Source organism: Pristiophorus japonicus, assembly GCF_044704955.1.
Source record: "Pristiophorus japonicus isolate sPriJap1 chromosome 24 unlocalized genomic scaffold, sPriJap1.hap1 SUPER_24_unloc_1, whole genome shotgun sequence".
Classification (NCBI taxonomy): Eukaryota; Metazoa; Chordata; class Chondrichthyes; family Pristiophoridae; genus Pristiophorus; species Pristiophorus japonicus.
The window spans coordinates 2822179-2848783 of record NW_027250648.1 but is presented as its reverse complement, the minus strand read 5'-3'; the positions used below and the strand labels follow the sequence as shown (position 1 = coordinate 2848783).

General features: G+C 45.9%; 1 pseudogene; it reads left to right on the top strand.

Moving 5' to 3' along the window:
* Nucleotides 1-26605, top strand: part of LOC139241180 (zinc finger protein 850-like) — a 269295-nt pseudogene that overhangs the window by 55483 nt on the left and 187207 nt on the right.

Genomic DNA, 26605 nt, shown 5'->3' with positions numbered 1-26605 from the left:
CCCTCCATCCCAGGAATCAGTCTGGTGAACCTTCGTTACACTCCCTCTATAGCAAGTTTATCTTTCCTTAGGTAAGGAGACCCAAACTGTACACAATACTCCAGGTGTGGTCTCACCAGGGCCCTGTATAATTGTAGTAAGATGTCTTTACTCTTATACTCAAATCGTTTTGTAATAAAGGCCAATATACCATATGCTTACTGTACCTGCATATTAACTTTTAGCAATTTGTGTACAAGAACACCCAGGTCCCTCTGAACACCAACATTTCCCAATCTCTCACCATTTAAAAAAAAATACTCTGCCTTTCTATTTTTACTATCAGTGTATAACGTAACAATTCTTCACATTATATTCCATTTGCCATGTTCTTGCCCACTCACTGAGCCTGTATATATCCCCTTGAAACCTCTTTTCATCCTCCTCATAACTTACATTCCAACCTAGCTTTGTATCCTCAGCAAACTTGGATATATTATATTTGGTCCCCTTATCCAAATCATTGATACAGATTGTGAATAGCTGAGGCCAAGCACCGATCCTTGCGGCACCCCACCAGTTACAGCCTGCCAACCTGAAATCACCCGTTTATTCCTACTCTCTGTATTCTGTCCGTTAACTAATCCTCAATCCATGCTAGTATATTACCCCAATCCCATGAGCCCTAATTTTGTTTAATAACCTCGTGTGTGGCACCTCATAGAATCCTTCTGTAAATCTAAATACACCACATCCAGTGGTTCCCCCTTATCTATCCTGCTAGTTACAGCCTCAAAAAACACGAACAGATTTGTCAATTAAAATTTCCACTTCATACATCCATGTCGATTCTGCCCAATCTGTTATTACTTCCAAAGTGTCCTGTTACCACGTCCTTAATAACAGATTCTAGAATTTTCCCTACTATTGATGTTAGGACAACCGGTACTGCACGGGTTAGATACAGAGTAAATCTCACTCCATCCTGTCCCAAACACTACCAGGGTTGATGCAGATTAAATCTCAGTCTACAATATCCAGAACACTCCCAGGGCAGGTACAACACGGGTTACAGAGTAAAGCTCCCTCTACACAGTCCCATCAAATACTCGCAGGGTAGGTACAGTACAGGTTAGACATGGAGTATATCTTCCTCTACCCTGCCTCAAACACTGCCCAGGAAGGTACAACATGGGTTAGGTACAGAGTAAGCGCCCTCCACACTGTCCAATCAAACACACCCAGGGCAGGTATAGCACGGGTCAGATACAGAGTAAAGCTCCCTCTACACTGTCCGAACAAACACTCCCAGAGCAAGAACAGTATACACAGTAAGGATCCCAATACATTGTTCCATCAGACACTTCTCGGGCAGTTACAGCACAGGGTAGATTATAACATAAGAAATAGGAGCAGGAGTAGGCCACTTGGCCCCTCGAGCCTGCTCCGCCATTTAATAAGATCATGGACTCAGCTCCACTTCCCTGCCCGTTCCCCACAACCCTTTACTCCCTTATCACTCAAAAATCTGTCCGTCTCCGCCTTAATTATATTCAGTGACCCAGCCGCCACAATTCTCTGGGACAGAGAATTCCTGATTTACAAACCTCAGAGAAGAAATTCCTCCTCATCTCAGTTTTAAATGGGCAGCCTCTTATTCTGAGACTATGTGCCCTAGTTTTAGTTTCCCCTATGAGTGGAAATATCCTCTCTGCATCCACCTTTTCGAGCCCCCTCATTATCGCATATGTTTCGATAAGATCACCTCTCATTCTTCTGAACTCCAATGTGTATCGGCCCAACCTACTCAACCTATCTTCATAAGTCAACCCCCTCATCTCCGGAATCAACCTAGTGAACCTTCCCTGAACAGCCTCCAATGCAAGTATATCCTTTTGTAAATATGGAAACCAAAACTGCGTGCTGATCTGATCCAAGTGTGGATTACTGGTTAATATTCTGGATATATTGCTGATAGTGTTCTCGGGGCTGCAGTGTCCATTTAAGAAACGTTGTGTGTTATTTTTCCACTTAATTCAGCAACTCTCAACAGAAATTCACTTTGCAATAAAATTATGAACTTTTACTTTAATCATAAATTGATCTTTGGTACAAAATCTACAATAGTGTCAAAGTTTCCACTGAATAAAATCTCCAATTAGAAAGAGCTTGCTGACAATTCTTACTGACTTGCACATTACACACAGTGGCCCCTCCATTATCCGCCAGAAAGAAGGGGAATGGGGATTGGTGGGGAATCAGTGTCCCCAAATGTTGCCCCTCCCGTCTGGTGTAGCAATCCCCTCGGCACGGGAATGGAGACAAGTCCAGACCAAAACTGTGCGCAGTACTCCAGGTGTGATCTCACTAACACCCTGTACAGTTGTAGCAGGACTTTCTGCCAAAGTGGATAACCTCACATTTTCCCACATTATCCTCCATCTGCCAAATGTTTGCCCACTCACTTAGCCTATCTATATCACTTTGCAAATTTTGTGTGTCCTCCTCACAATTTGCTTTCCTACCCATCTTTGCATCATCAGCAAACTTGGCTACATTACACTCGATCCATTCATCGAAGTCATTAATAGAGATTGTAAATAGTTGAGGCCCCAGCACTGATCCCTGTGGCACCCCGCTAGTTACTGTTTGCCAACTGGAAAATGGCCAACTGGATTAGGACCACTTATCCCGACACAGATACAAAGTCAAGCCTCATCTACACTGTTCGATCAAACACTCCCAGGACAGGGACAGCACGGGTTAGATACAGAGTAATTTTCCCTCTACACTGTCCCGTCAAACGCTCCCAGGGTAGGTACAGCACGGGTTAGATACAGAGTAAAGTGCCCTCTTCCAATCTCATCCCCTGCTATCTCCTCTGACCTTCCCCTCTCCGACCCCAAACGATCAGTCCTCAGCAAAGGTCTGAGCTTCATCCCCTTACGCCCCTACCTCAATGAATTTCGAGCTCGGTACAATGCTGAGCTCTTTTTCCGCCACCTTCGCCTCTGTGCCCACTTCTTCGGCCTGGAGTCTGCCCTCTGCACAGCTGACCCTTTCTCCCGTTTCAGCAAGAATATCAGTTAGTCATTTGATCATGGAGGAATCAAATATTTAACAGAGTGTTTGAGACAAAGCTGATTTCTTCAATATTTACACAGGATTAGTCTCCAGCTCAGGTATAGGGGTTATTAAGATAATCAGAAACAAACAATAACTGCCAGAATGAACATAGTTCAGTGTCCAATGCAATCACAGTAAATCCTGTTCTAATTCATTGATGTGACCTTTCAATGGTGGGGCATTTAACCCAGCATTCCCCGCAAGGGAGAATGTGCTGCACCCAGACTACAGGAGCTCAATGCACAGGCGCGGGAACTGACTGGTTTGGAGCATGCGCGGTGCGTGTAATGGTGGAGACGACATGTTACACACAGGTTCACAGAGGCTGTGTGTTCAGCAAGTTGAAGAGGAGTAATAGACCAGCGGGTATATAAGAACATAAGAAATAGGAACAGGAGTAGGCCATACGGCCCCTCGAGTCTGCTCTGCCATTCAATATTATGGCTGATCTATTCATGGACTCAGCTCCACTTCCCTGCCCGTTCCCCGCAATCCCTTATACCCTTATCGTATAAGAAACTGTCTATTTCTATCTTAAATGTATTCAATGTCCCAGCTTCCACAGCTTTCTGAGGCAGCGAATTCCACAGATTTACAACCCTCAAAAGAAATTTTGCATCTGTTTTAAATGGGCGGCCCCTTATTCTAAGATCATGCCTCTAGTTCTGGTCTCCATCAGTGGAAACAGCCTCTCTGCATCCACCTTGTCAAGCCCCCTCATAATCTTATACGTTTCGATAAGATCACCTCTCATTCTTCTGAATTCCAATGAGTAGAGGCCCAAGCTACTCAACCTTTCCTCATAAGTCAACCCCTCCTCCCTGGAATCAACCTAGTACCCCTTCTCTGAACTGCCTCCAAAGCAAGTATATCCTTTTGTAAATATGGAAACCAAAACTGCGTGCTGATCTGATCCAAGTGTGGATTACTGGTTAATATTCTGGATATATTGCTGATAGTGTTCTCGGGGCTGCAGTGTCCATTTAAGAAACGTTGTGTGTTATTTTTCCACTTAATTCAGCAACTCTCAACAGAAATTCACTTTGCAATAAAATTATGAACTTTTACTTTAATCATAAATTGATCTTTGGTACAAAATCTACAATAGTGTCAAAGTTTCCACTGAATAAAATCTCCAATTAGAAAGAGCTTGCTGACAATTCTTACTGACTTGCACATTACACACAGTGGCCCCTCCATTATCCGCCAGAAAGAAGGGGAATGGGGATTGGTGGGGAATCAGTGTCCCCAAATGTTGCCCCTCCCGTCTGGTGTAGCAATCCCCTCGGCACGGGAATGGAGACAAGTCCAGACCAAAACTGTGCGCAGTACTCCAGGTGTGATCTCACTAACACCCTGTACAGTTGTAGCAGGACTTCCCTACTTTTATACTCCATCCCCCTTGCAATAAAGGCTATTTGCCTTCCTGATTACTTGCTGTACCTGTATGCTAACTTTGAGTTTCATGTACATGGACTCCTAGATCCTGCTGTACTACAACATTTTGTAATCATCCCATTTATGTAATAATTTGCTTTTTTATTTTTCCTACCAAAGGAGATGACCTGACATTTTATCACATTATAGTCCATCTGCCAGATTTTTGCCCACTCACTGAGTCTATCTATATCTCTTTATAGATTCTTTGTGACCTCCTCACAACTTGCTTTCCCACCTATCTTTGTATCATCAGCAAACTCGGTCCCTTCATCCAAGTCATTAATACAAATTGTAAACAGTTGAGGTCCCAGCACTGATCCCTGCAGCACCCCACTAGTTACAGTTTGCCAACCTGAAAATGACCCATTTATCCCGACTCTGTTTTCTGTCAGTGAGCCAATTCTCTATCCATGCTAATATATTACCCCCAACCCCGAGAGCTCTTAGCTTGTGCAGTAACCTTTTGTGTGGCACCTTATCGAATGTTTTCTGGAAATCGAAATATACGACAGCAACTGGTTCTCCTTTATCCGCTTTGCTTGTTACATCCTCAAACAACCCCAGCCAATTTGTCAAACATGATTTCCCTTTCATAAAACCATGCTGACTCTGCCTGACTGCAATCTTGCAATATGATTTTCTAAATGTCCTGCTCCTACTTCCTTAATGATGGACTCCAGTATTTTCCCAATGACAGATGGTAGGCTAACTGCTCTATAGTTTCCTACTTTCTATCTTCCTTCTTTCTTAAGTAGGAGTGTTACATTTGCGGTTTTCCAGTCTGCTGGGACCTCTCCAGAATTCAGAGAATTTTGGTAGATTACATCCAATGCATCCACTATCTCTGCAGCCACTTCTTTTAAGACCCTAGGAAGCATGTCATCAGGTCCAGGGGACTTGTCCACCTTTAGTCCCATTAGTTTGATTAGTACTTTATCTCTAGTGATAGTGACTGTTTTAAGTCCCCCTCCCCAATAGCTCCTTGATTATCAACTATTGGGATGTTTTTAGTGTCCTCTACCGTGAAGACTGATACAAAATATTTGTTGAAAATCTCTGCCATTTCCATCTTTCCCATTATTAATTCTCCAGTCTCATCCTTTCCTTTTTATATCCTTGTAGAAGCTTTTACTGCCCGTTTTTATATTTCTTGCTACTTTGCTCTCATCTGCTATCTTGTCTGTCTTTATCATTTTTTTTAGTCGTCCTTTGCTGGTTTCGAAAAATTTCCCAATCTTCTGTCCTTCGCAACATTATATGCCTTTTTTCAATTTGATACCATCCTTTACTTCCTTGGTTAGCCAGGGATGGTTCATCCTTCTCTTAGTATCTTTATTTCTCCCTTGAATAAATCTTTGCTGAGAGTTATGAAATAGTTCCTTCAATGTTTGTCAGTGTGTTTCTACAGTCTTACCCTTTAACATATTTTCCCAGTCCACTTGGCGTCAGTGACAAGGGTTGGTTTATATCACATGGGAGGAGATTGGTGTCAGTGACTGTGGGGTTGGTTCAACCTTCTTTGACCTGACCAAGGCCTTTGATTCTGTCACCCGTGAGGTATTATGGAGTGTACGCTACAAATTCGGCTCTGCTCAAAAATGTCACCATCCTCCGCTTGCTTCATGATAACATGCAAGCTGTGATCCTGATCAATGGATCCACCACAGACCCAATTCATGTACGGACCGGGGAGAAGCAAGGCTGTGTCATTGCACCGACGCTCTTCTCGATCTTCCTTGCTGCAATGCTTCATCTCACCGTCAATAAGCTTCCCGCTGGAGTGGAGATAATCTTTGGAACAAACGGGAAACTGTTCAACCTCCATCATCTTCAGACCAGATCCAAGGTCGTGCCATCCTCTGTCATTGAATTACAATATGCTCACGTCTGTGCTCACTCGGAGGACGAACTCCAAACCATCGTCAACACGTTCACTGTAACGTTTGAGAGCATAGGCCTTACACTAAACATCCGTAAAACAAAGGTGCTCTATCAACCTGCTCCCGCCACACAGTACTATCCCTCCCCGATTATCAAAATCCATGATGAGGCCTTGGACAATGTGGACCATTTTTCATACCTCGGGAACCTACTGTAAACAAAGGCAGATATCGATGACGTGGTCCAATACCGCCTTCAGTGTTCCAGTGCAGCCTTTGGTCGCCTAAGGAATAGAGTGTTTGAAGACCAGAACCTTAAAACCGGCCAAAGTTCATGGTCTACAGAGCAGTAGTGATACCTGTCCTCATACATGCTTCTCAGACATGGACTATGTACAGCACACACATCAAAGCACTGGAGAAGTACCATCAACGCTACCTCCAGAAGATCCTGCAAATCCATTGGCAGGATAGGCGCACCAACGTCTGTTCTCGCGCAGGCCAACATCCTCAGCATTGAAGCACTGACCACGCTCGATCAGCTACGATGGACAGGACACATCGTCCATATGCCCGATACGAGACTCGCAAAGCATCGCTCTACTCGGAGTCTCGACACGGCAAGCGAGCCCCAGGGGGGGGGCAGAGGAAACGCTTCAAGGACACCCTGAAGTTGTTCAACATCCCCACTGACACCTGGGAATCCCTGGCGCAAGATCACTCAAAATGGAAGAGAATAATCCATGAGGGCGTCGAACACTTCGAGTCTCTTCACTTGGAGCAAGTGGAGACCAAGCGTATACGGCGGAAGGAGCGCACGACAACCCAAGCACTTCAACAAATCGGCACTTCATCCAACGTACTTTCAACCTCCGTCTGTCCAACCTGCGACAGAGACTGTAGCTCCCGCATTGGACTTAACAGACATCTGAGACCTCATTTTTAATGTGGAAGCAAGTCATCCTCGACTCTGAGGGACTGCCTATGATGATGATGTTTGGTTTATATCAGACAGGAGGAGATTGGGGTCAGTGACTGTGCAGGAAGAGCCTCCATCTTCAACTACTCAAGCTCCACGTTTAGGAGCTTGAACGGCAGCTGGTGCATCCGCGAGGCTGAGAGCTACATGGATAGCACCTTTCAGGAGGTGGTCACCCCGCAGCTTAAATGCGTGCAGGCAGAGGGGAAGTGGGTGACCACCAAACAGAGCAAGAACGCTAGGCAGATCGTGCAGGAGTCCCCACCCATGAGTCCATCTCGCTTTACTTCTGATCAGCTGTCAGGGCGATGGTGCCTCTGGGGGGTGCAGCCAGAGCCAATTCCAAGGCACCACGGGCGGCTCAGCTGCACAGGAAGGACGAAGAATAAAAGAGATGTAGTGATAGAGGATTCTATAATTAGGGGAACAGAGAGGCGTTTCTGCGGCCGCAGACATGATTCCAGAATGGTATGGTGCCTCCCTGGTGCCAGGGTCAAGGATGTTGCAGAGTGGATGCAGGGCATTCTGGGGGAGAAGAGGGTAAACAGCTAGAGGTCGTGGTCCATATCGGAACCAACGACATAGGTAGAAAGAGGGATGAGGTCCTACAGGCAGAAATTAGGGAGCTAGGAAGAAAATTAAAGGGTAAGACCTCAAAAGTAGTAATCTCTGGATTACTACCGGTGTCACGTGCTAATGAGTACAGGAATAGAAGGATAGAGAGAATGAACGCGTGGCTGGAGAGTTGGTGTAGGAGGGAGGGCTTTAAATTCCTGAGGCATTGGGACTGCTTCAGGGGGTGATGGAACCTGTACAAACCAAACGGGTTGCACCTCAACAGCGCCGGGACCAATATCCTCGCGGGGAGTTTTGCTAGTGCTGTTGGGGAGTAGTTTAAACTAGCTTGGCATGGGGATGGGAACCTGAGAACAAATTCAATAGGGAAGGAAGTAAATCAGAAATTGGATAGCAAGAATTGAGGAAGCGAATCTGTAAAACAGAGGAAACAAAGGTTAGTAAGTAGTAATCAAGGAGGTCCTCCTGTGCTAAATGGTATATACTTTAATGCAAGGAGTGTAGTGAATAAGGCGGATGAGCTAAGAGCACAGGTAGACACTTGGGAGTATGACATTATAGCCATTACAGAGACATGGCTGATAGAGGGGCAGGTTTGGCAGATCAATATTCCTGGTTACAGGATTTTTAGACAAGACAGAGAGGGGGATAAAAAGGGTGTCGCTTTATTGATTAAAGAACTATTATAGCAATGAGGAGGGATCATATTTTCTTCATCATAGGCAGTCCCTCAGAATCGAGGAAGACTTGCTTCCACTCCTGAAGTAAGTTCTTTGATGGCTGAACAGTCCAATACGAGAGCCACAGACTCTGTCACAGGTGGGTCAGATAATCGTTGAGGGAAGGGGTGGGTGGGACAGGTTTGCCGCACGCTCTTTCCGCTGTCTGCGCTTGATTTCTGCATGCTCTCGGCGTTGAGACTCAAGGTACTCAGCGCCTTCTCTGATGCACTTCCTCCACTTAGGGCGGTCTTGGGCCAGGGACTCCCAGGTGTCAGAAGGGATGTTGCACTTTATCAGGGAGGCTTTGAGGGTGTCCTTGCAGTGTTTCCGCTGCCCACCTTTGGTTCGTTTGCCGTGAAGGAGCTCAGAGTAGAGCACTTGCTTTGGGAGTCTCGTGTCTGGCATGCGGACTATGTGGCCGGCCCAGTGGAGCTGATCGAATTTGGTCAGTGCTTCAATGCTGGGGACGTTAGCCTGGATGAGGACACTGATGTTGGTGTGCCTGTCCTTCCAGAAGATTTGTAGGATCTTGTGGATACATCATTGGTGATATTTTTCCAGCAACTTGATGTGTCTACTGTACATGGTCCATGTCTTTGAGCCATACAGGAGGGCAGGTATTACTACTACACTGTAGACCATGAGCTTGGGGGCAGTTTTGAGGGCCTGGTCTTCAAACACTCTTTTCCTCAGGCGACCAAAGGCTGCACTGGCGCACTGGAGGCGGTGTTGGATCTCGTCATCGAGATGAGGCCATATGGGTCGAATTGAAAAGTAAAAAATAAAAAAGGGGCGATCACACTGCTGGGTGTGTATTATAGACCCCCAAACAGTGGAAGGGAGATAGAGGAGCAAATATGTCGGCAAATTCCTGTAAAGTCCAAAAACCATAGGGAAGTAATAGTAGGGGATTTTAACTATCCGAATATTGATTGGGACAAATATAGTGTGAAGGGTATAGAGGGTGCGGAATTCTTAAAATGCATTCAAGAGAACTTTTTTAGTTAGTATGTAACAAGCCCAACAAAATTAGGGCGCGGTTTTGGATTTAGTTTTGGGGAATGAAGCTGGGCAGGTTAAAGAGGTATTAGTGGGAGAGCACTTGGATGCCAGTGACCATAATTCAGTCAGATTCAAGTTAGTTATGGCTAAGAACAAGGATAGGCCTGGAATAAAAGTCGTAAATGGGGAAAAGGTAACTTGCCCACTGTGGACTGGAAACAGCTACTTTGGGTAAATCAGTGTCAGAACAGTGGGAGGCATTCAAGGATTAGATCCGGAAGGCTCATGCCAAACATATGCCCTTAAAGAAAAAGGGTGGGAATAACAATTCTAAATCCCCCTGGATGTCTCGGGACTAAATAAAAAAAGGGAAGCTTATGTCATATACCGACGGCTAAATACTGTAGAATCTTTGGAGGAATATAGAAAGTTAAGAGGTAAAATTCAAAAGGATATTGTTATGTTCAGAATAAATCCACAGGGACTATATCGCAAGCTCAAACTGTTGTGACCTTAGAAACAGAGAAAATAGGTGCAGGAGTAGGCCATTCAATATCATGGCTGATCATTCCCTCAGTACCCCTTTTCTGCTTTCTCTCCATACCCCTTGATCCCTTTAGCTGTAAAGGCCATATCTAACTCCCTCCTGAATATATCCAATGAACTGGCATCAACTCTCTGCGGCAGGGAATTCCACAGGTTAACAACTCTCTGAGTGAAGAAGTTTCTGCTCATCTCAGTCCTAAATGGCCTACCCCTTATCCTAAGACTGTGTCCCCTGGTTCTGGACTTCCCCAACATCGGGAACACTCAACCCGCATCTAACCTGTCCCGTCCCATCAGAATTTTATATGTTTCTATGAGATCCCCTCTTATCCTTCTAAACTCCAATGTATAAAGGCCCAGTTGATCCAGTCTCTCCTCATATGTCAGTCCTGCCATCCCGGAAATCAGTTTGGTGAACCTGCGCTGCACTCCCTCAATAGCAAGAACGTTCTTCCTCAGATTAGGAGACCAAAACTGAACACAATATTCCAGGTGAGGCCTCACCAAGGCCCTGTACGACTGCAGTAAGACCTCCCTGCTCCTATACTCAAATCCTCTCACTATGAAGGCCAACATACGATTTTCCTTCTTCACCGCCTGTACCTGTATGCCAACTTTCAATGACAGACGAACCATGACACCCTGGTCTCGTTGCACCTCCCCTTTTCCTAATCTGCCGCCATTCAGATAATATTCTGTCTTCGCGTTTTTGCCCCCAAAGTGGATAACCTCACATTTATCCACATTATACTGCATCTGCCATGCATTTGCCCACTCACCTAACCTGTCCAAGTCACCCTGCAGCCTGCTAGCATCCCCCTCATAGCTCACACCGCCATCCAGTTTAGTGTCATCTGCAAACTTGGAGATATTACACTCAATTCCTCATCCAAATCATTGATGTATATTGTAAAACGCTGGGGTCCCAGCACTGAGCCCTGTGGCACCCCACTAGTCACTGCCTGCCATTCTGAAAAGGACTCATTTATCCCGACTCTCTGCTTCCTGTCTGCCAACCAGTTCTCGATCCACGTCAGTATATTACCCCCAATACCATGTGCTTTGATTTTGCACACCAATCTCTTGTGTGGGACCTTGTCAAAAGCCTTCTGAAAGTCAAATACACCACATACACTGGCTCTCCCTTGTCCACTCTACTAGTTCCATCCTCAAAAAATTCCAGAAGATTTGTCAAGCATGAAAAATCTTCTGGAATTTTTTGAGAAGATTTCTTGGTCTCTTTATTTCAGACGCTAGAGTGAGGAAGCAGCATAGTGAGTCACCTTTTATACCTGCTTGCCCAGGTGCACAGGTGACCCTTAGGTCTCCCACAGGTGTGTCCCCTGCAGGCAAGTCTTACATTTGGGTAAAGTCTACATACATACATAACACATATAAGGAATGCTAAGAGAGAGCATGAAAAATTCTAGGCTAGTAAAATTAAGGAAAACCCAATTATGTTCTATAAATATATTAAGAGCAAGGGGATAATGAAAGAAAGGATATGGTGACTAAAGAAAGAGACCATCAGGGTAATCTTTGTGTGGAGGCGGAAGATGTTGGTATGATTCTTATTGAATATTTTACATCTGTTTTCACAAAGGAAAGGGGCAATGCAGATACTGCCATTGAGGAGGTGTGACATTCTGGATGAAATAAACAAACAGTGAGAGAGGAGGTATTAAGGGGTTTAGCAGCTTTGAAAGTAGATAAGTCCCCAGGCCCAGATAAAGTGCATCCCAAGCTGTTGAGCGAAGTAAAAGAGAAAATAGCAGATCCCTTGACCATCATTTTCCAGTCCTATTTGGATTTGGGCCTGGTGCCGGAAGACTGCTAATGTGGTACCCTTGTTTAAGAAGGGAGAAAGGGATAGGCCGAGTAATTACAGGCCTGTCAGCCTAACCTCAGCGGTGGAACATTATTGGAAGAAGTCCTGTAAGACAGGATAAATCTAAATTTGGAAAGGCAAGGATTAATTCGGGACAGTCAGCACGGATTTGTTAAGGGAAGATCGTCGTTGACTAACCTGATTGAATTTTTTGAGGGGGTAACCAGGAGGGTCGATGAGGGTAGTGCATACGATGTAGTGTATATGGATTTTAACAAAGCTCTTGATAAGGTCCCACATGGTAGATTGGTCATGAAGGTTAAAGCCCATGGGATCCAGAGCAAAGTGGCAAGTTGGATCCAAAAGTGGCTTAGAGGTAGGAAGCAAAGGGTAATGGTTGATGGATGTTTTTGTGACTGGAAGGATGTTTCCAGTGGGATTCCGCAGGGCTCAGGACTGGGTCCCTTGCTTTATGTGGTATACATCAATGATCTAGATTTGAATATAGGGAGTGTGATTAAGATGTTTGCAGATGACACTAAAATTGGCTGTGTGGTTGATAATGAAGAGGAAAGTCACGGACTGCAGGAGGATATCAATCTACTGGTCAGGTGGGCAGAGCAGTGGCAAATGGAATTTAATTCAAGAAATGTGAGGTAATGCACTTTGAGAGGGCTAATAAGGAAAGGGTATACACATTAAGTGGTGGATGATCAAAGGGACCTTGGAGCGCTAGTCCTCAGATCCCTGAAAGTAGCAGGCCAGGTGGATAAGGTGGTTAAGAAGGCATACGGAATGCTTGCCTTTATTGGCCGAAGTACAGAATACAAGAGCAGGGAGGTATTACTTAAATTGTATAATACTCTGGTTAGGCCACAGCTGGAGTTCTGGTTGCTGTATTATAGGAAGGATGTGATTGCGCTAGAGCGGGTGCAGAGGAGATTTACTAGGATACTGCCTGGAATGGAGAATCTTAGCTTTGAGGACAGGTTTGATTGGCTGGGTTTGTTCTCATTGGAACAGAAGAGGTTGAGAGGAGACCTCATTGAGGTGACGATTTTGAGGGGCCTGGATATAGGGGCCTAGTTCCCTTGGTGGAGGGGCCAAAGTTTTAAGATGGTTGGTGGAAGGCTCGGAGGAGATTTGAGAGGAGGCTTTTTCACGCAGAGGGTTGTGGGGGTCTGGAATTCACTGCCTGGAAAGGTGGTGGATGCAGAAACCCTTACCACATTTAAAAGGTGCTTGGATGAGCACTTGAAGTGCTGTAACCTGCAGGATGATGGACCCAGAGCTGGTAAGTGGGATTAGACTGGATAACCTCATGTTGGCTGGCGCAGATACGATGGTAAGTACTGCAGGGAATCGAATACGGCCAGGGTGATCCCTGGACTAGTTTCGATCGCCTGAATGGGTCAAAGAGGAATTTTCCCCAATTTTCTTTTCCCCAATTTGCCTGGGACTTTAATCTGGTTTTTGCCTCTCCCAGGGGAACACATGGCTCCGGTTGGGGTGGAGTGTAGAATGTTTCGGTGCAAGGGGTGTCGCAGTTGTGTGGGGTGGACTGGTTGGCCCGGGTGCTCTTTACCTTTCCGCCATTGTTCATAGGTTTATATGTAACCTTCAGGGCTGCTGACCGAGGGCCGTGTGGCTCTTTGTCGGTCGGCGTGGATACGATGGGCCGAAATGGCCTCCTTCTGCGCTCTGGATATCTATGTTTCTACAAATTACTTTAACTCTATGCCCCGAGTTATTGACCTCTCTGCTAAGGGGAATAGGTCCCTCCTATCCACTCCATCTCGGCCCCTCAGAATTTTATAAACCTCAATAAGGTCTCCCCTCAGCCTTCTCTGTTCCAAAGAAAACAACCGCAGCCTAGCCAATCTTTCCTCATAGCTAAAATTCTCCAGTCCAGGCAACATCCTCATAAATAAATCTCTTCTGTACCCTCTCTTTCCTGTAACACGGTGACCAGAATTGCACGAAGTATTCTAGCTGTGGCCTAACTAGTGTTTTGTACAGTTCAAGCATAACCTCCCTGCTCTTGTATTCTATGCCTCGGCTTGAGAATCTGTATCACTGTAGCTACCAACTTTATATGTATTATCCGTACTAATTTCAAATGTATTAACTCTTTCTAAAATGGGCGCTCATGGTTATTGCTGACTCATTGTTTTCCCCTACAGTGAGATCTAATGAGTGACTTATCTTTGTTAAACAACCTTGAGGAACCGTCTGATCATGGGAATGTAGCAACAGCTATAGGAGCTAAACTGTGGGAATACTCAGAGAAGCAGAACTGTGTCTTCCTTGCCTACAAAACAAAGATAAGCTGGAGATGACTTAATCTTCTCTCATGATTAGGGGCATTGCTTAATTAACTGTGTAAATGACTAATTTATTTTGTATCTGTGCCACAGTAGCTGATGTGATAGAACAATGAAAAGGGGTGGTACCATTCACAAACTGCATAAATGTATTGATTTTGTAATGATTTTTGCTTGCTCTGATGGATTCGACAGACTCATCGATGAAACCTGAATAAAATTAGTCTGAACTAAACTTTAAAGTGTTCAAATCAGTGTATTCGCTGAAACAGATTTAGGGAAAAGAATCCGTATCAACATTTGGTGTCAGAAATGGGATCTCAACGGACGACCGCCTGTAACTTGCGAACTAAGAGCCAAACTAACCTCGGACGAGACGGGAGGAAAATGGCCACTGGAGTGAGTATTCTTTAAATACCACTTCGGTTTCCTTCAGTCCCAAAAGTCTGAGGAAAGTTTGACCACTCACTGGTTCTCAGGCAGCGTCTGAACGAGATCCAGGTCAATCTGTCGAATACCTTTTAACTTAGGAAATAAGTGTCCAAGTCAGGTACGACGTCGACTTTATATATCACTTAGTCCGTCTAGGCACTGATTGGACTTAAATTGCACGGCGACGCGAACCGCGCAGCGACGTGGAGGGATAGGGAAATAGACAATCGTGCGGCGACGCGAACCGTGCGGCGACGTGGAGGGATAGGGAAATAGACAATCGCGCGGCGACATGGAGGGATAGGGAAATAGATAATCGTGCGGCGATGTGAATAGGAAAACCGCGGGGCGACGCAGAAGAAAAGGAAAATTGTGTAAAACTAAATCGCGGGGCGACGCGAGGAATTGTGTAAGGATAAAATATTTCTTTACCGCGGGGCGACGCGGGAATGGGCAATCATGGATCCAAAAATAGAGCCGGCCAAAGAAAAAAAATTAATTAATAAGCTTTGTTGAATGAAGAGAGACTTTTGTGAATGTCTGTTGTTGAGTGGGAGTCCCTGTGTGATTTTTTGACTGCGGAATACATTTTTATCTTTTCATGTTTTTTAAAAAGCCTGTTTGGAAAGGTGATGCAGTTGTCTATTAATTTAGGCTCCTCCCACTTCTCCAAACAGAGTGAAAGTTTTTTTTCAACCCTTTGTAGTGTTGTCCTGTATGTGGGAAGTTTTAAGACATTTTAAGTTAGGAACGCAGGTGTGGATATAAGTTACGGAGCTAGGAAATGCACAAAGGATAGGTTTGTTGAGCAAAAGATAAAAAATACATGGTCCCGGTGGTTGAAAAATTTTTTTATTTGACACGCTCACTTACTTGTCGAAAGAAAACATGCAATGATTGATTACATTGGGTTGAAAGACATAAATTTAGTCTAGTAATGATTTTTGCTTGCTCTGATGGATTCGACAGACTCATTGAGTCAGTGCCTTTATCAGAGCAAGACCCTTCATCGATGAAGCCTGAATAAAGTTAGTCTGAACTAAACTTTAAAGTGTTCGAATCAGTGTATTCGCTGAAACAGATTGAGGGAAAAGAATCCGTAACAACAGGCTAATAAAGTCTAGTATCCCGTATGCCTTCTTAGCCACTTTATCTACCTGTCCTGCTACCTTCAGGGATTTGTGGACATGCATTCCAAGGTCCCTCTGTTCCTCTACACTTCTCAGGGTCCTACCATCTATTGTGTATTCCCTTTCCTTGTTGGCCCTCACCAGATGCATTACCTCACACTTCTGTGGATTGAATTCCATTTGCCCCTGTTCTGCCCACCTGACAGGTCCATTGATACCTTCCTGCAGTCTACAGCTTTCTTCTTCATTATCAACCACACGGCCAATTTTCATATCATCTGCAAATTTCATCGTCATACCCCCTACATTCAAGTCTAAATCACTGATGTATACCAGAAAAAGCAAGGGATCTAGTACTGAGCCCTGTGGAACCCCACTGGAAACAGCCTTCCAGTCACACAAACACCCATTGACCATTAACCTTTGCTTCCTACCTCAGCTAATTTTGGATCCAAGTTGCCACTTTGCCCTGTATCCCATGGGTTGTTACTTTCATGACCAGTCTGCCATCTGGGCTCTTATCAAAAGCCTTGCTAAAATCCATATACATGACATCAAACACAACACCGTCATCGAGCCTCCGTGTGACCTCCTCAAAAAATTCAATCAGGTTAGTCAGACACAACCTTCCATTAACCAATCCGTGCTGACTGTCCCTAATTAATCCGGGTCTTTCTGAATGAAGATTTATCCTGTCCCTCAGAATTTTTTCCAATAATTGAAAGTCCATATTGGGAGAATTGAATTTTATTTTGTCATCCCATCGAGATTGGGGCCAGAGGGACAATAAATAATATTAAGAAATAAATTATTTTAAAAATTGGTGATCAGACCTGCAGTATGTACAATATACAAGCTGACCAAAATCAGGCCGTTTGGATTGGATTTGGAGACCAAAACTGGAACAAACCCTCAGTGGAGACTCGCTCCCCATTTAGTAAACTCCAGAAGATATTTTATCTGGTGATTTCTATTAATTTCAATTAATTGAATGTTGTAACTGACAGGTTCAATTAATGTTTATTTTCCAAATGCAGCTCTGGACCCTCAGACTGAACATTAATCCGGCTCGGGTGATTGACGGCAGCTCCGGACCAATAGGAAGAGCGGGGGCGGGACTGGAGGACGGTTGGTCCTCCAAACAATCAGAGTGCGAAGGGGTAGGGCTTGTGGCAGCCAGTGGGCGGGGCTGAGCCCAGATCTCCCTCATTGGCTGAAACTCTGCCCCATTGTTAAAGCTGATTTCTCTCAAACTCCAGGAGGAAACTGGACCTTTCTGTTGTGGCTTTAAACAGATGGAACCCTGTGAGGTGGAGCAAACATTGCAACGTTTGGTAGTGAAATGGATTCATTCAGGACAGACAGCAGGGATTATTTCAGGAAATAACACCGTGCAGTCAGAAAGGAAATGGAGGGGATGTTGTGTAGATAGATTATCAGAAGGTTTTTGATAAGGTGCCGGACAGGAGACTTGTTGATCAAATTAAGGTTCATGGTGTTAAAAGGAGTGGGGCAGCGTGGATAGGAAGTTGGGTAAAGGGCAGAAAACAGAGGGTAGCGGTTAATGGAGGTTCTTCAGACTGGAGGGATGTAAACAGTGGTGTCCCCAGGGTCAGTGTTGGGACCATTGCTCTGCTCAATATAGAGAAATTATCTGGGCTTGGGTATATGGGGCACACGATCAAAATCTCCAGATTATGCCAAAAATGGGGAGCATGGGGAACTGTGAAGAGGACTGTAAGTGAGAATGCACAGGTTTGTAAATGAGACAGGTAGATGTCAGATTAAATTTAGTGCAGAGAAATCTGATGCGATACATTTTGGGAGGAAGAAAAGGGAGGAAATGTACTAAATGGTAAAATTTTACAGGGAGTGGAGGGGTAGAGAGATTTTGGGGTGTAAGATTCTAGCTACTGCCTTGTCTATTAATTAGCAAGTTTAAGGGTCCAGTGTCAGCAACTTTAATACCTTAATAAGAAATATAAGATGAGCAGTTTCTCAGTCGACTGCCGTATCTTATACTGATCCACCAATCAGAGTAAAGATGCAAGTCCCACGTGTCCACAGTAACTGACACCAGGTCAGCCCGCTGGATGGAACCTCGGGCGCCCTGAGCTTGATCTCCGGTGTCTCCAGTCTCCCCTCACTTTTATACCCTGCACTGATCCACCTCTGGCACCGGACTCTTCTTTGTCTTCTCTGCTGGGTTTGGGCAGGAAGTGAGGAAAAGACAGCTGGAACTTCTCTAATCTGTGATTTACAAGGACACTTTCCCTGGTTCCCAGCAGGTACTTTTTTCAGTAATTTTCTCATTATTCCTAAACTCCCCTGACTGCTGTTAATTCTTAGAGTTTCACAATTATAGATATAAACATCTCACATTATAATCTAATCTATTCTATTACTCGCACTGGTTTAAGATGGAAGAAGCACTGAGGATAGAAAAGGCACAGAATGTACTCTGGGTGGGGAACTTCAATGTCCATCACCAAGAGTGGCTCGGTAGTACCACTACTGACTGAGCTGGCCGAGTCCTGAAGGACATATATGCCAGACTGAGCCTGCAGCAGATGGTGAGAGAACCAACATGAGGAAAAAACCTACTTGACCTCGTCCTCACCAATCTATCTGTCGCAGATACAACAATGAAGGACAGGTAAAGACCATCTGGTGTATCGAGCCTGTCCCACATGGGAATACATCTGTCTATGACAGCATTGGTAGCAGTGACCACCACACACAGTCATTCTGGAGACAAAGTCACACCGAACACACTCTCAAATGTGTTGTGTGGCACTATCACCGTGCTAAACAGGATAGATTCAGAACAGATCTAGCAGCTCAAAACTGGGCATCCATAAGGTGCTGTGGGCCATCAGCAGCAGCAGAATTGTATCCCACCACAATCTGTAACCTCATGGCCCGGCATATCCCTCACTCTAACATTACCATCAAGCCTGGTTCAATTAGGAGTGCTGAAGTGCTCTAGGTGTACCTAAAAATGAGGTATCAACCTGGGGAAGCTGCAACACAGGACTACATGCATACTGAGCAGTGGAAGCAGCATGTTATAAACAGAGCTGAGCAATCCCACAATCAATGAATCAGATCAAAGCTCTGCAGTCCCGCCACATCCAGTCGTGAATGAACACAAGAACATACACAAGAACTAGGAGCAGGAGTAGGTCATTCGGTTCCTCGAGCCTGCTCCACCATTCAATAAGATCATGGCTGATTTTCTACCGCAACTCCACTTTCCTGCACTATCCCCCAATCCCTTGATCCCCTTAATATCCTATGCTGGGTTCAGTTCCACACTCACTGGTTCCCCTCCCTCTCCCTCTCCTGAAGGTGCTGACTCTGGCTGGGTTCAGTTCTACACTCACCAGTTTCTCTCCAATATGTGACCCATGTGCCCAAACTCCATGTGTGAACCTTGACAGTGAGTGCCGACAGGCTATTCCACTGTCCTCAGCTGAGGCCTCATCTGTTCATTTTCCAGCAGGGTCACTGGACCCACCTCCCAATGACTCAGAGGGTAAAGGCATGTAGGATCTGTAACCCCCCACCCCGACCCCCCCACCCCCAATTGTAAAATGGACTGTAGAATAGAATATAAAACCCACAGACGGTGGGACTGTTTAATAAAAACCAAACCTCAGTACAAACACCCAGAGAGTGGGCTATATAGTAACGACTTCATTCAAACATTGCAGCGAAATGATGACTCATTGAGAGACTGGAAGGACATAATCAGAGACAATGATACAGGATACCTGTCATCGATCTAATCAACACAGGCAATAGCACTAGACGCCGGCCATGCACACCTTCAAAGGTCCCTGTCAAGAAGGAAGAGGGACATTCACACATTCCTCAACTGTGGAGCCAGATCTGTTCCCAAGGAATGTTTGCATTGTACCACACAGCAGGAGAGCTGATCATGCTCCTGTCTGGGCCAGGGAGTGGAATACACTGATGATCAAGAGGTAATTAACCATCGGAAGAGTCGACAGGGGAACAGCAGGAAATATGTTTGATGCTGTGATTACGAAGCCCCATAAAAAGAGGACCACTTCGGAGCGAGGGCAGTGCAGTGAAGGATGCAGGGTGGTCACCTGGTCCCGGCCTACAATCGACACCGGAACAACCAGCTGTGTGGGTGATTATAAGTTTCAGTCAGACCGTCGGGGAATTTGTCCGAGTAGTTTTGTAATCGCAGTCGAATCGCGGAAGGGTTTTAAACTGTGATATTTCCTGTTAGGTTTCAGGTGACCTCGTGTAGGGGTTTTGTATTGTGGGTTCGCTGTTATTCTGGTCGAATCTCAGGGAGGTTGTGTACTGGGGAATAACGCAAGTTCAATAAACGTTTCGCTTCTCGGCCTTTTGGTTAAGATCATGCGTAACTGACCTGACAGGGGAGTAACCACCATGACCCCAAAGTGGTTCTCCCTGGATCAGGAAGGTATATGCCTGACCCATCCACCTCCATGGTACGAACCTGGTATTGCAGTACTTCCAGGAACGGTGCAGTGGCTCTAGGCCTTTTGGCTAAGAGCATTGGCGCAGAGTGATCCTTGATGTGTGCAAGGTGACCTCTGGCGTTTGTGATTTGACAAAGAATTGGAACGATTGGCTACGAATTTAAAAAAAAACGCAAGTTCAATAAACGTACAAGTTTAAGGTTGAGCCAAAGCCGAGTGTATTTTGTTCTTATAAATCCTGAAATCAAGAACTGTTGGTGAGGGGTTACGGAATCTCTTACAGGCACCACCCAGTGTGACTGAGTCATAGTTCCGCCATTCAATTAGATCGTGGCTGATCTGTATTTTAACTCCGTCTACCTGCCTTGGTTCCATCTCCCTTAATATCTTTGCCCAAGAAGAATCTATCAATCACAGTTTTGGAATTTTCAATTGGCCCCCAGCCTCAGTTTTATGGGGAACAGAATTCTGGATTTCCACAACCCTTTAAGAACATAAGAAATAGGAGCAGGAGGAGGCCATACGGCCCATCGAGCCTGCTGCACCATTCAATAAGATCCAGGATGATCTTGTACTTCAGCTCCACTTTCCCGCACTATCCCCGTATCCCTTGATTCCTTTAGTGTCCAAACAGCGTTCTATCTCAGCCCTGAATATACTCAACGACTCAGCATCCACAGTCCTCTGGGGTAGAGAATTCTAAAGATTCACGACTCTCTGAGAGCAGAAATTTCTCATCAGCTCAGTCCTGAATGGCCGAGCCCGTATCCTGAGACTATAACCCTTCGTTCTAGACTCTCGAGCCAAGAGAAACAGATTCTCACCATTTGTGTGAGGAAGTGCTTCCTGACATCACCCCGGAACCTCAGTGGTGGGAAAGTTATTGGAAACAAATCCTGAGGGACAGGATAAATCATCATTTGGAAAGACATGGATTAATCAAGGACAGTCAGCATGGATTTGTTAAGGGAAGGTCGTGTCTGACTAACTTGATTGAATTTTGAGAGGAGGTAACCTTGAGGGTCGATGAGGATAGTGCGTATGATGTAGTGTATATGGATTTTAGCAAAGCTTTTGAAAAGGTCCCACATGGCAGACAGGTTACGAAACTAAAAGCCCAGGGATCCAGGGCAAAGTGGCAAGTTGGATCCAAAATTGGCTCAGGCTGGAAGCAAAGGGTAATGGTTGATGGGTGTTTTTGTGACTGGAAGGCCTTATCCAGTGGGGTTCCACAGGGCTCAGTGCTGGGTCCCTTGTTTTTTGTGGTATATCTCAATGTTGGGGATATGATTAAGAAGTTTCCAGGTGACACTAAAATAGGTTGTGTGGTTGAGAATTAAGAAGAAAGCTGCGGACTGCAGGAATATATCAATGTACTGGTCAGGTGGGCAGAACAGTGGCAAATAGAATTCAATCCGGATAAATGTGAGGTAATGCATTTGGGGAGGTCCAACCAGCGAAGGGAATACACATTAAGTGGTACAACACTGAAAAGTGTAGAGGGAAAAAGGGACTTTGGAGTGCAGGTCCACAGATCTCTGAAGGTGGCAGGCCAGGTAGATAAGATGGTTAAGACAGCATATGGAATACTTGACTTTATTAGTCGAGGCATGGAATACAAGAGCAGGGAGGTTATGATTGAACTGGTTAGGCCGCAGCTGGAATACTGTGTGCAGTTCTGGTCACCACATTACAGGAAAGATGTGATTGTACTGGAAAGAGTACAGAGGAAATTTACAAGAATGTTGCCTGGACTGGAGAATTTTGGCTATGATGAAAGATTGAAGATGCTGGGTCTGTTTTCTTTGGAACAGAGGAGGCTGAGGGGAGACCTGATTGAAGTGTATAAAATTATGAGGGGCCTGTATAGAGTGGATAGGAAGGACCTGTTTCCCTTGGCAGGCGGGTCAACAACCAGGGGGCATAGATTTAAAGTAATTGGTTTAGAGGAGATACAAAGGGAAATTTCTTCACCCAGAGAATGGTGGGGGTCTGGAACTCACTGCCTGAAGGGTGGTAGAGGCAGAAACCCTCACTACATTTAAAAAATACCTGGACGTGCACTTAGTGCCATCACCTACTGGGCTACGGACCAAGAGCTGGAGAGTGGGATTAGGCTGGATAGCTCTGTCGGCCGGCACGGACACGGTGGGCTGAAATAGTCTACTTCCATGCTGTAAATTTTGATGATTTTATGATTAATGACCGAGATGAATTGACCGAGTGTAATATATCCAACTTTGCTGATGATACAAAACTAGGTGGGACAGTAAGCTGTGAGAACACAAGATATATCGATAGACTATGTGAGTGGGCAGTAAGGTGGCAGATGGAGTATAATGTAGGGAAATGTGAGGTTAATCACTTTGGTAGGAACAATAGAAAAACAGAATATCTTTTAAATGGTGAGAAACTTTTAAATGTTGATGTTCAGAGAGATTTGGGTGTCCTCATGCAAGAAACACAGAAAATGAGCGAGTAGGCACGCAAACAATAAGGAAGGCAAATGGTATGTTGTCCTTTATTGCAAGGGGTTGGAGTATAAGAATAAGGAAATCTTGCTACAATTGTACAGGGCCTTGGTGAGACCACACCTGGAGTACTGTGCACAGTTTTGGTCTCCTTATCTTAGGAAGGAAATACTTGGCTTGGAGACAGTGAACAAAGGTTCACTTGATTGATTCCTGGGATGAGAGAGCTGTCTTATGATGAGATTGTGCAGAATGGGCCTATACACTCTCGAGTTTAGAATAATGTGATCTCATTGAAATATACAAGGTTCTGAAGGGGACTGACAGGTTAGATGCTGAGAGGTTGATTCCCCTGGCTAGAATGTCTAGATCTAGGGGGCACTGTCTCAGGATAAGGCATAGGCCATTTAAGGCAGAGATGAGAAATTTTTTCACTCAGAGGATTGTGAATCTTTGGAATTCTCTGCCCCAGAGGGCTGTGGATGCTCAGTCTATTCAAGGCTGAGAGAGATAGATTTTTGGACTCTAGGTGAATCAAGGGATATGGAGATCAGGCGGGAAAGTGGAGTTGAGGTCAATGATCAGCCATGATCTTATTGAATGGTGGAACAGGCTCGAGGGACCTTATGGCCTACTCCTGCTCCTATTTCTTATGTTGACATCCAGGGGGCTCGAGATTTATTAGTCCCACCCTTTTTCTTTAAGGTAACATACTTCCTCTGAACCCTCATTATCGCCTCCTTGAATGCCTACCACTGCTCTGAGACTGACTTACCTTCAACATAAGAATTAAGAGCAGGAGTATGCCATTTGGCCCCTCGAGCCTGCTCTGCCATTCAATGAGATCATGGCTGATCTTCTATCTCAAGTCCACTTTCCTGCACTATTCCCATATCCCTTGATTCCCTTAATATACAAAAATCTAGCGATCTCTACCTTGAATATACTCAACAACTGACCTTCCACAGCTCTCAGGGGTAGTGAATTCCAAAGATTCACCACCCTCTGAGTGAAGAGGTTTCTCCTCATCAGTCCTAAATGGCCAACCCTTTATTTTGAGACTGTGACCCCTGGTTCTAGACTCCTCAGCCAGAGGAAACATCCTCCCTGCATCTACCCTGTCAAGCCCTGTAAGAATTTTGTGTGGTTCAATGAGATCACCTCTCATTCTTCTAAATTCTAGAGAATATAGGCCTAGTCTACTCAATTTCTCCTCAGCGGACAATCCCCCCATCCCAGGAATTCAGTCTGGTGAACCTTCGTTGCCATCCTCAATGTCAAGTACATCCTTCCTTAGCTAAGCAGCCAAAACTGTACACAATACTCAGCTGCAGTCTCACCAGCGCCCGATATAATTGCAATAAGACATCTTTACTCTCTTATCCTCAAATCCTCTTGTAATAAAGGCTGACATACTATTTGCTTTCTTAATTTCTTGCTGTACCTGCATATTAACTTTGTGATTCGTGTACAAGGACACCAAGGTCCCTCTGAACACCAACATTTTCCAATCTCTCATCATTTCAATTAGCTGTTTCCAGTCCACTTTGGCTAAATCACATCTCAGCTTTGTAAAATTGGCTTTCCCCCAATTGAGAACTTTTATTCCTGGTCTATCTTTGTCCTTTTCCATAACTACCCTAAATCTAACAGAATTATAATCACTAGCACCAACACGCTGTCCCACTGATACCCCTTCCACCTGCCCAGCTTCAGTCCCCAATACTAAGTCCAGAACTTACCCCTCTCTTGTTGGGCTTGCTACGTACTAGCTAAAAAGTTCTGCTGGTTGCTGACCCCTCTGCGAAGGGAAATACGTCCTTCCTCTCCACTCTATCTAGGCCATTCATAATTTTATACACTTCATTAAGGTCTCCCCTCAGCCTCCTTTGTTCCAAAGAAAACAAACTATTAAGAGGGTTGATGGGCTGGAGGAAGTTACAGAGATAGGGAGGGGTGAGGCCCTGGAGAGATTTGAACAAGAAGATTGAGTATTTTAAAGGCTGTTGCCACCAGCCGTCTCGCCCAGCACAGAACATGACTCACTACCAATAGGAAGGATGTTACTTTAACTACTATGAATGCATAATGAGGGGAAATCAATCTCTGTACCTTTAACTAACAGTGACATGGAAAGAGGGAAATGAATGACCTTTAAACACTTGGTCCACTTGGCACTGAAGTGTCTGGAACTCATAAGAGGAACTCTAAGGAAATAAAATACTGACAGATGTTAAACTGCTTTGTTGACAAAAGAAATCTCGATTTAACTTTTAAAAAAATAGTTTAACAGGGGTTCACACAGACTCACCTGACAAGCCGACTCAGGATCCACCCCTCAAGCACCGTGATTGGTTGCAGAACACGCTGCTCCCTGGGCCCTCCGGCCTCTGAGCTCACTTCCTGTTGGTTCCCAGGGCAATCAATCACCACTCGCCAACCTTACGCTGCCAGATTAAGTTGAAAGTCCCGGAGGAAGAAATAAAGGGCCCAAGTTTCCACATGATAAAAAACGGGCGCCCCTCCGAGCTGGGCGTCCGTTTTTTGCGCCTAAAACGGCGCCGGAAAAAAAACGGCGATTCTGGAGCGCTTTGCAGCTCCTTGTCTGCTTGGCGCGGTCCCAGGGGGGCGGAGCCTACACTCGCGTCGATTTTGTAAGTGGGAGGGGGCGGGTACTATTTAAATTAGTTTTTTCCTGCCGGCAACGCTGCACGTGCGCGTTGGAGCGTTCGCGCATGCTCAGTGTGAAAAAAACATTGGCACTCGGCCATTTTTGTAGTTCTTTGTAGCTGTTTAGTTTTTGAACATTTTTTAATAAAAGTACATTGCCATCAGCACAGAGGCTTCTTGTAGCAGTGAGAAGGGTGCAGGAAGCCTCAGAAAGTTGAGGCAGCCGTTTCCCGACGACCTCCCCCTTTTGCCGTCGGGAAATGGCTCCTCAATTTCTGAGGCTTCCTGCAGCCTTCTCTCTTTCCCGCCAGCCATCTGGAACGGCTCCATTCCCTTCCCCCCCGCCGCGTTTGGTCGGCTCCCTCCCTCCCCCACCCCCCCCGCGTTCGGTAGGCTCCCTCCCTCCCGCGTTCGGTCGGCTCCCTCCCTCCCGCCCGCATTCGGTCGGCTCCCTTCCCTCCCCCCCCCCCCGCGTTCGGTCGGCTCCCTTCCTTCCCTCCCCCCCTCCTCGCGTTCGGTAGACTATCTCCCTCCCGCCCGCCCGCGTTCGGTAGGCTCCCTCCCTCCCGCGTTCGGTCGGCTCCCCCCCCCGCGTTCGGTCGGCTCCCCCCCCCGCGTTCGGTAGGCTCCCTCCCTCCCGCGTTCGGTCGGCTCCCTCCCTCCCGCCCGCGTTCGGTCGGCTCCCTCCCCCGCGTTCAGTCGGCTCCCTCCCTCCCCCACCCCCCCCCGCGTTCGGTAGGCTCCCTCCCTCCCGCGTTCGGTCGGCTCCCTCCCTCCCGCCCGCGTTCGGTCGGCTCCCTCCCCCGCGTTCGGTCGGCTCCCTCCCTCCCCCACCCCCCCCCCGCGTTCGGTAGGCTCCCTCCCTCCCGCGTTCGGTCGGCTCCCTCCCTCCCCCACCCCCCCCCCCCCCGCATTCGGTAGGCTCCCTCCCTCCCGCGATCGATCGGCTCCCTCCCTCCCCCACCCCCCCCCCGCGTTCGGTCGGCTCCCTCCCTCCCGCCCGCATTCGGTAGGCT